Below are 10,352 nucleotides of genomic sequence, written 5' to 3'. Positions count from 1 at the left end.
GAGAGGGAGAGGGAGAGGGAGAGGGAGAGGGAGAGGGAGAGGGAGAGGGAGAGGGAGAGGGAGAGAGGGAGAAGAGAAAATCAATATAAACAGTAATGAGAAAGGTAAGAAAAGGCTCAGAATGAAGCTCAGAGCTAGTCTGGCTAGCATGTATGAATCTCTGAATTCCAGGCCTCAAAATACAACAAAAGACAAATTACCTAGTTAAAATAAAATACAACTGAAGACATTATAAAATATATTTGAAAAAATATAAAAATATACCACATTCATCAATAGAATGATTCAGCATTAGTAAAACATAAATTCCAGTAAAATTAATTTATAACCAGTCTGGTCAGAGACTGAAAAAGGTGATGATTAAGTAAGCATGCATAGATAGCTGAATACCCTGAAAAAGAAGCAGCAGAAAGAAAACTTGGGACTGGGGAGATGGTTCAGTGGTTAGGAACATGTTCTTGCATGGGTGTAGTTCCCAGCTCCCACAATGCAGCTTACAGGTGAGCCAACACGGAGTCAGCCTCTCCTGTTAATAGGTGCACACTCAGTGCACACCCATACATACAAGTAAACCAACCACACACAAAAAACAACCATCTTTTTTAGAAGAAGAAAACTTGATATTTCAGGCATGAAAACATATTAGAAAGCTATTATAGTTAAAATACTTTGGCACTGACATATGAACAGATAGAAGACTATAAGGGAGATTATGTCCAGAAATGTATATAAGCATAGAATTGGAAATTTAGTATGCCTTAAAAGTACTATCCATGAAGAATAGGAGAAAAATAGACTTCTAATAAAGAATACTGGGAAAATTTCATAGCCCAAACCAAAACCCCCAAGTGAGCTAGGGAATAAATGGAAAATATGAAGTGAGGTAGAAAGGAAAGCAAGCTCATGCCGATGTCCTGCCCGTTCTCTGTGAGGATGTCAGAAGCCCTGGAGCTAGAGTTTCAGGCAGGTGTGAGCTGCCACGAGGGTGCTGGGAATTGAACCTGGGTCCTCTGAAGAGCAGCCAGTGCTCTTAACTGCCGAGCCATCTCTCCAACCCCTTTCCTTCTTTTTAATTCCATGTCTTTGCCCTCACCCTTTTTCCTTCCCTTCTCTGTCCTTTCTTCAGTGCTACAGAAGGACTAAAAGACTGAACCAAAGCCCCAGCCTTGTCAACTTTTTAAAAAAAATTTTAGGTCAAAAGGGCAATGCCATAAGTAAAACTCAAAATCCATATGCAATAAAAGAACGATAAACATGATCTAATAAAATGAAAATTTTGCACAGCAAGCACAACATAAATTAGGCATTGTGGTGCACACTAGTAATCAGTACTCAGAAGAGTCCCAAGTTTCAAATCCAGCCTGGCATTACAAAAGACCCCATCTCAAAGCAAACCAAAGTGAACCGCAATAAAGAATGTCTTAAGCCCATAGACAAATTACAGAGAAGTTAGTCTGTGGACTTCAGGAAAAGAAGAGTCTACTCCCCGCATCTCGGAGGATAAAATCTCACAGAGAAGAGTTTAGGAATGTCGAGTGACGGAGATATGTGGTTGGTTATCTCTACCTAACAATCCCCTTTCTAAATACACTGTGAATATTTTATACCTGTAAAATACACGTGGGCAAGGTCATGAATTAGATCCCTTGTAATTCCAGAACTAGAAAAGCATAATGCCTCATATATTGGGAAGTTAAAACAGAGTATCTACACACTTGAGCACAATAAATCATGTAGCTGTAAAACTAATGGTGAAGATTTCCATGAACTGGCGAGTCATCTCCCAGACATAGTAGGTAAAATCCAAGCTAATCAAAAGCATAAGACGTGTATAGAACTGGAGAACAGCTCAGCGCTTAGGCTGATTTCTTGCAAGAACTTGAGCTTGGTTTCTGCTACCAATATCACAAGCTGTAACGCCAGCTCCACAGGAGTCCATGGTCTCTGCTGGCTTTGAAAGGTACCACCATACTCATGGCAAATATTTGCAGCCAGGCAGTGGTGGTGCACACCTTTAATCCCAGCACTTGGGAGGCAGAGGCAGGCGGATTTCTGAGTTCGAGGCCAGCCTGGTCTACAGAGTGAGTTCCAGGACAGCCCGGGCTACACAGAGAAACCCTGTCTCGAAAAACCAAAAAAAAAAAAAAAAAAAAATTAAAAAAAAGCATTTGTGATTAGTCTCTGTCTTCTTTGAAAGAGCAAGTATAAGTATACATGGTTAATGAAACATAAATATCTGTTTACTTTTAAAAAGAAAAATGAAACAATAACAAACCCACTCAAACTGGTTACTGAAGAAATGAAAAAAACAGAAGTGGTAGTGATATTTTATTTAGTATACAAAATAAATTTGGTACAGTTAATTTTTATTTTTAATTAAAAAAATCATCTAATACATTTGATTATGCTTTTTACTTACCCTAAATCTCCTTTAAACTGTTAAGTGGTAGTACACACTGGGGCAGAGACAAGCAGTTCTCTGAATTTAAGGCCCACATGGTCTACAGAGCAAGTTCCAGGACAGCCAAGAATACACAGAGAAACCCTGTCTCAAACAACCAAAAAAAAAAAAAAAAAAATCTTACATTTGACCTGCAACATTTAAACAAATGGAAAATACTTTAAAATGAAAGCTGCTTCATAAGCCCTACCAACTTGTACATGTTTCCTATTTATTTTCTGTATTTGTGTATATGTGTACACACAGCTTGACCTTTGTTCTAAAGCACTCCCCAGTTCTAAAGAACTAGTAGTTCTCTTCTTACTGTGAAAATAACTTAAACCTAAGTAACTATAAGGGTGAATAACACACATAGTAAACTAACTTAAACTTGGATGTTTTGTTTGTTTGTTCCCTTGCTTGCTTTTTGAGACAGGATTTCACTACATAGCTCTGGCATTCCCTATATAGATCAGGTTGGCCTTGAACTCAAACTCAGAGATCTGCCTGTGATTGCCTCCCTAGATCTGGGACTTAAGGTGTGTGCCACAACACCCAGCTGGCTTTTTTTTTTTTAATGCTTCATATATACGAAGGTTTTTTTTATATACCACTCACTACTATATTTCTAAGTGATAATTTTATCATATTTGATCTTTATATCCAGGTAAAAACAATAATAATAATGTCTAATAAATATACAATTCAATTGCAAATCTATAGAAACAGAAAGTATACTAGATGCCAGGGGCAACAGGAAAGTATCATTTAGTTATCACTAGGTTTCAGTTTATGATAATGAAAGTCTTATAAACAGCAGATTGTTAGACTGTGTGAATATAATTCATGCTAGTTTCAAAAGGTAAAGGGGCAAATTTTATGATATAGATGTTACAGATTTAGAAAAGGCTAATGTAACAGGTTCCCAGACCTTAGCACAACTGACACCATGAAGGAAGTACCATTCTGGCCATAAAACACAGCACCACCTGCCAAAAAAGGAAAACAAAGACCTAATCCGTTTAAATCCCTAAATGTACTAACCTTGCTTCTCAGCTTCTGTGGGTCTGCTTCTGGCTGCCTGTTCTTGCTAACTCAAGTATGTCCACGCAGGGTATGGTTTCTGTGCTTAAAAGCTTACCCTGAGATGCTGCACTGGGATCCCCAACACCTAGTACAGTTGCCAGTCAGACAACAATGATTTTCTATTGGCTTAAATTTATGTTCAAGTCGTGTTCTCTGGTGAACTTTCCACAACATCTACAATAGCAAATTTTATGTTCCCTGTTTTAAACATAGGCTTTAAAAATTGTCTTCAGTTGACCAGTAAATCGTGCCCTGTCTGTTCACGTCCACATAAGCAACCCTAACTAGACTGAGCAGCAGGTCATCAAAGGACAATGAAGCGTGAAGGTGGAAGGGGAACAGGCTGGAGGAGAAGGCGATCAGGGACTACGAGGGCAAGGAGTGGGTACTGGGGCAGTAGCAAAACATATTACAGATTTATAAAAAAGTAGCAAGAATTAAAATTATTTTCTAAATTTAATTTTCTCTTATGGATTTATTTATTTTATGCATATGGGTGTTTTGTCTGCATGTATGTCTGCACATGAGAACAGATATCAGATTGCATAGGACTACAGTTATAGATGATTATGAGCCACCCTTTGGGTGCTGATAATTGAACCCCAGGCCTCTGGAAGAGTAGCCAGGGTGTTTAACTGGTGAACTGTCCCTCTAATCCCTTACCAAAAGTGAGTGTGTGAGTGTGTGTGTGTGTGTGTGTGTGTGTGTGTGGTGGAGGGAGCTGGAGAGATGGTGTCAGCAGTTAAGAGCAGTGGCTGCTCTTCCAGAGGACTCAATTTCCAGCACCCACATGGCAGCTCATAAACTGTGATGCCCTCTTCTGGTCTCTGCAGGCACTAGCACATACATGGTGCATGTACACGCTGATAAACACCCCTATACAGAAAATACATTGAAGGCTGGGGATTTAGCTCAGTGGTAGAGCACTTGCCTAGCAAGTACAAGGCCCTGGGTTCGGTCCTCAGCTCAAAAAAAAAAAAAAAAAGGTTTAAAAGCCGGGCGGTGGTGGCACATGCCTTTAATTCCAGCACTTGCGAGGCAGAGGCAGGCGGATTCTGAGTTCGAGGCCAGCCTGGTCTACAGAGTGAGTTCCAGGACAGCCAGGGCTACACAGAGAAACCCTGTCTCAAAAAACAAAAACAAAAAAGAAAGAAAGAAAGAAAGAAAGAAAGAAAGAAAGAAAGAAAGAAAGAAAGAAAAAGAAAATACATTGAAAAAAAATTAAAATGAAAAAAATTTACTACTTATCTTCTTAAGAACACCAAGTGTGTGTGTCTGTGTGTCTGTGTGTGTCTGTGCATGTGTGTGTGTGCGCACACATGCAACATATGTACAGATACTCTTGGGAGCCAGAAGCAGACATTGGATGTCCTGGAACTGGAGTTACATTCTGTTGTGATCTACCTGACATATGTTCTGGGAACAGAACTCAGGTCTTCTCTAAGAGTAGGAAGTACTCTTAACCCACTGGGCCATCTCTACAACCCCATTCTTTATCTTTTTAACACGCAAATCTTTCTGATTTAATATAATTAAACATGTATCAAGAAAAGCCCACAAGATAAAAACACCTCACAAATTCTGACTCTGGAGTCACTCAAAGTCATGTTGTGGTTTCACAATATACTGTTCAAGCAAAAATGACTTCATAGTTTGAGAAGTTGAGTTTCTCTAAATCCAAGTTGTCACTGCATTTAAAAAACAGAGACCAAGTGCCTTTATGGACATGCCTTTGCCTTATCTGCTCTTCTCTGGGAACTATAGTGAAGGCTGTATAAAGTTACTCTAGAGCAAATTCTAAGAGAAACAGTGCTCTATTGCTTATATCCCCACCTAGTGGTCTGCAAAGCAGTCCAAATAAATACTTAAGAATGAAGAAAACATACATATAAGTAACATTATACAGACCGAGCAGGTTGTATCTATCTATCTATCTATCTATCTATCCATCCATCCATCCATTTCATGTATGTGTGTGTTCGTAATATTACACACATACACGTGCGCGCGCGCACACACACACACATACACACACACACATGTAATGACAATTAATGAAAAAGACCATGAATTTGAAAGAAAGCAAGGAGAGTTTGTGGGTGGGTTTGGAGAATGGAAAGGGAAGGGGAAAATGATGTAATTATAGTCTCAAAAAGAAAAGAACACATCTTTAGTCTCAGCACTCTGGAGGCAGAGGCAGGCAGATCTCTGTGAGTCCAAGCCTGATATATGTAGTTCCAGGATGTAGAAAGACTCTGACTCAACATACCCCCTCCCCGCCAAAACTCCCCAAACTCAAGAACCTCTCTGGCAATAAAATCACACCATCATACTTTCATAGACAAGATGAGTGCAATTATGATCCCCTTTCCAATTACAGCCAGAGGATGTCTGTGCAGGACCATGTGATGTCACCAACAGAATCATGGAATATCTTCCTAGGGCTCTGTTGTTACTAAATGCCAAGTAATTAAAACATTTCCGCACTAAAGCAAACTTCATTTGAGTGAAGTGCTTATTGGGAGCATTTTACTTTGGCATAAGGTCCAGTCTTCTCAATTACAGAAAAATAATCTGATGACCTGGGAAGTTAATTTCCTTGATCAAGTTCCCCTAACCAGACATAGAGTCAAAGATACAGACCATCTTACCGCTATCCTAATACAAAACGCACATCTAAGTTATAAGCTATGAACTGCTAACCCTACAATTCTGTTTGTTTTCTCTTTGCATATAGTTTCTCAGATGTTTTCCCCCAATTCTCATGATTTTCCTTCCATTCTTTTGCACAGCATATTCATAAGGGTACTGAAACCAAAAGTACCATTGTATGTTATTTTAAAAATCTGTTTAAAATTCTAAAACCAAATTGACTTGGAGTAAGTAGATAGTTTTATGAATTCAAAAACATGAGTTGTTAAGGGGCATTTAAGGTCCACCTTAAATGGTGGAATGCTTGCTTTATGTGCACAAGGCCCACGGTTTGATAACCTGAAATATAAACAACAGAAAACAAAACATACAAACAATATGGACAGATTTATAACTGATATCAGTCAGAATATAGAAGTCATCTCTCAGCCAAATTTTTCTGACTAAGCTTTTGGAATCATACAATCTTAACATGTAACAACCATTGATTTGCTAACATTTATCTTGTCCAGAACAGCTTATAAACGTAATCACATGGATTATACTGTTCGGAGAATAGTTTCTATTTCTTATGTTCTTGAAGTTCACGCTTGTTTAATGTACTAGTGTTTCACTTCATGTTTCTGGCATTATTCTATAGTACATTATATGTTCCACAACAAGCATGTAACAGTATGAAGCGTAAAGTCACAGTCTGTTTACACACTCAGCCCCTGAAGAACAGTTGCATGTTTAAAGTTCATGATGATTATAAATAGAGTGGCCATAAACATTTATGCCTAGGTTCTTTTCTAATTTTTAAATATACATAGTTTACTATTATATATATATGTCCTGGTTCTGATGTTTATACATAATGTTCTTAGAAAATGAAACGTTCAGAAGAGCAATGATTTAAATATACATTTTTTGGTAGTACTGAGGGTTTAATTAAATGCAGGGCCTGCTGTATGTGAGGCAAAGACTCTAATCTATACCTGCAGTCCTAATAAATATTTAAATGCCTAAATTACTTCATGATTATTCAGAAATTAGCATTAAGAAGACAATTGTTCCTATTTGTATGAAAAAAATAAAATGATTGAATAATCATACTTCCTTTAAACACAGACATATGTCATAACTTACTTAGAACCCTAAGAGGGAAACGACAACGTGCCTCCCCCACTTCCTCTACAGGGCACACTTCTAGCTAAGGCCTCGAGCGTGGCCTCTGAGTGCTCAAGGCACAAATCAACTACATAACAAGGGCTGAGACTCTTGTTTGAGCAAATTTTCATCTCTGATTTAAGAAAAAATATTTGCAACAATCATTTTAATCAAACTACTGTAGCTTTACAGAGGAAAAATAATCACAATGCTCAATATTATTCTTAAACCCTGGCTCTATTGTTACGGGATTGTTCTCAAGACTGAGCAAGAAAGATGGAGGGGAGAGTCTGAATAGTCACTCACCCACAGAATCCAGGAAGAAAGAAAAAGAGAGGATGAGATGGTTACTATGTGTTGAGAACACATTATGAACATTGTGAATGCATTGTGAGCGATTAGAAGACAAAACAAGAGCTGGCAGGGTGGGGTGGAGGGGCAACACGGGAAGAAATCAATTGTACTAAATCATTCTTCCAGTTTTTATCCTGTTCTCTATACTACCGAGATTAGACGATGGTATATAAGTACATACTTGAACTGTTTTCTTTGTAAGTCGATGAATATGGATGGTTACACCTGTGAGCACTGTATGCTAACAAATGATTGGCATGCTAAGATATGCCCATGATGCAACAGTGCATGGATGTTACGGAAATACTCAAATCACTTTCTGATTGGCTTTAAGGCTTGCTCCATAAGACAGAGCTCTGATACTGTTTGATACTGTCAACAGGGCTAAGAACCCAAGCCTAGGTAGGACATAGGCCACAGCAGAGAATGCATTGCAAATCATTCTGCTAAGTGGACATAGTATTAAACCAACTCCTAAAGACGTATTGTTATTACCATAGATAAGTGAGTCTCTCAACCTGCATCATAGGAACTTGTCTTCACAGTTGACGTCGATTAGCACAGAGACCCTCAGCTGATCAACCTGCAAGAATAAGAGATTGTGGGGTTCAGAGCCCAGAGTGGAACATCTTTTTCACACCCATTCTCTCAAGGCTCAGGAGATCACTGGGGAAGAGGAGGAGAGAGCCAGCCAGGGGTAATAGGCAAATACAGCAAAACTGTCTTTGGACACAACAAGGCCCTTACACATGACTTAACACTGGCAGTGATTATTTGCACAAGACCTGTACAAGATCAAGTCAGACAAACCCCAGAATGCACAGGTGTGGTTATCAGGAATGCCCACCTTTCCTCAGGAGCTATGGCAACTGATGCTTTCTGAGAGAACCATCAATTTTCTCAAGTGGTGCAGCCCCAGAGGGGTTACCCATGCTCCAATAGATGCCCCTACACACGTGCACATGCTGGCAGCACTCAGTGGATTCCATGGATTTAAAAACAAAAACAAACCAGAAGCCATGAAATTGTGAGGGAATAGTGGTGTGCATGCGGGACAGGGGTAGAGTCAGAGGAGAGGGAATAGGAGGAGGTGGAATTGTTCAAATCATTACATGCACACGTACAATTCTATCCACGAAGAGGAGAAACACAAAATGGGGTGGGCACGAAGTTTGGGGTTGGAGGGGAATGAGGAAGGCGTTAATGGGAGAAACAGTGAAATGAATATGACCAAAATACATCGTATGCATGTATGGAACACTCAAAACAGTAATAATCAGGGGCCATGGAGGAAGAGAGTATAGAAAGATTTTAAGAGCCAGAGGTGCTGAACGGTTACCATGAAACGGTGTCTTGGGGACATCCAAGAGGGCAGCTGCACATATGAACTCACAGTGAGTGTCACAGAATTCACGAGATCTACACAAAATCAAACCAAAGTTCTGACATGGAAGAGGGAAGCAGTCATAAGGTCCCACCTGTACTCATTAGCTATAGGCAGCTGATGAGGACCAGGGGAGAGAAAGTCAGTTTTACTCAGGGTGTGGGACAGGAAAGGCTCTCCGTGTTCTAGTGAATGGATAGATGGCACTACATGAACCCACTGGGTTCAAAACAGCAGAGCGCATGAGGCTGGAAACGGGCAGGGCATAGGGAGGGATTGCAAAGGAGAGAACGGGAGAGCGTGACTGACAGAGCACATAGGCACGTCTGGAATTCGTCAACAATAAAAAGGAGAAAAACAGACAAAATAAATACAGAAAAGAAAATAAGGCAGAGCTTTAAAGTAGAGAAAAGAGATATGTTCAGAACAGAAATAAATATAGCTGGGTATCAAACCACTGAAGAGAATACAAACACACGGGCTGCTTCTGGCTGTTTCGTCAGCAGTCCGACCCACGCAGCTAACAGGTGGAAATCAGCTTCTCTGATTACTTTACAACAATATGCTGCGTGTCCGGAAGGAAGAAGAGAGCCATCACCGTCTGCTAGTAAAGACGGTGCAGAGTGATAGTGAGGATATACACTGCCTGTTACTCCTACAGGAGAACACTGTAAACACATTATCAGTAGGCAGCCCCAGGCTTCAGGTCTATGGGAACGTGTGGACCCAAAGAGATGACAAATAGCCTTGTGAGCACGAACTGCCGTCAGGGCAGCAGGGTCCTCCCACGGCACTGCAGTGAAACAGCCCAGAGACGAACAGGGAAAGCTGGCTTGAAATCTGCCTGGGAGCAAGAGGAAGAAGAGAGACATAAGAAGAGTAATCTACTTAACCTGAGCCTGCTAGCTAATCAAAGCGATGACCTAGGAGAAAACCTTATGCTTAAAGAGTCACCTACTGAAATTAATCAGAACGTTAATTTGCTTTAATATTTGCTGACTTATTTAATTTTTATTATTTATTTGTTCTTTTGACACAGGCTGACTTTGAACTTGCAGAAACCTCTTACCCAGACTCCTGCCTCATTCATGTCATTGTCCCTGAACCCGGCATCTACATAGGTCCACACCTCTTTCTAGAATGAGGCACACACTGAGGACAATGAGAATCACAGTATCTGACGAGAGTGTTAAGAATGCACCAAGACTTCCATCAACACGCACTGAGCCAGAGGGTTTCCCTAATGTAAAGGCAGATCCCCACCAGGTCTCTCTCCTCTCTCCTCTC

General features: G+C 40.0%; 1 protein-coding gene across 9 annotated transcripts in view; it reads right to left on the bottom strand.

The window, feature by feature from the left end:
* The window catches only part of Baz2b (bromodomain adjacent to zinc finger domain 2B), a 304,725-nt gene that overhangs the window by 273,276 nt on the left and 21,097 nt on the right, over positions 1 to 10,352 (bottom strand). For all 9 annotated transcript variants that reach the window (XM_028769276.1, XM_028769275.1, XM_028769278.1 and 6 more), the window contains exon 2: positions 8,177 to 8,264. The gene's annotated coding sequence lies outside the window, so the exon portion shown is untranslated. The remainder of the gene's footprint in view (positions 1 to 8,176; positions 8,265 to 10,352) is intronic.

Source organism: Grammomys surdaster, unplaced genomic scaffold, assembly GCF_004785775.1.
Source record: "Grammomys surdaster isolate TR1022 unplaced genomic scaffold, NIH_TR_1.0 191, whole genome shotgun sequence".
Lineage (NCBI taxonomy): Eukaryota > Metazoa > Chordata > Mammalia > Rodentia > Muridae > Grammomys > Grammomys surdaster.
Note: the sequence above shows the minus strand (reverse complement) of the source record. Positions and strands in the feature narration are given on the sequence as shown.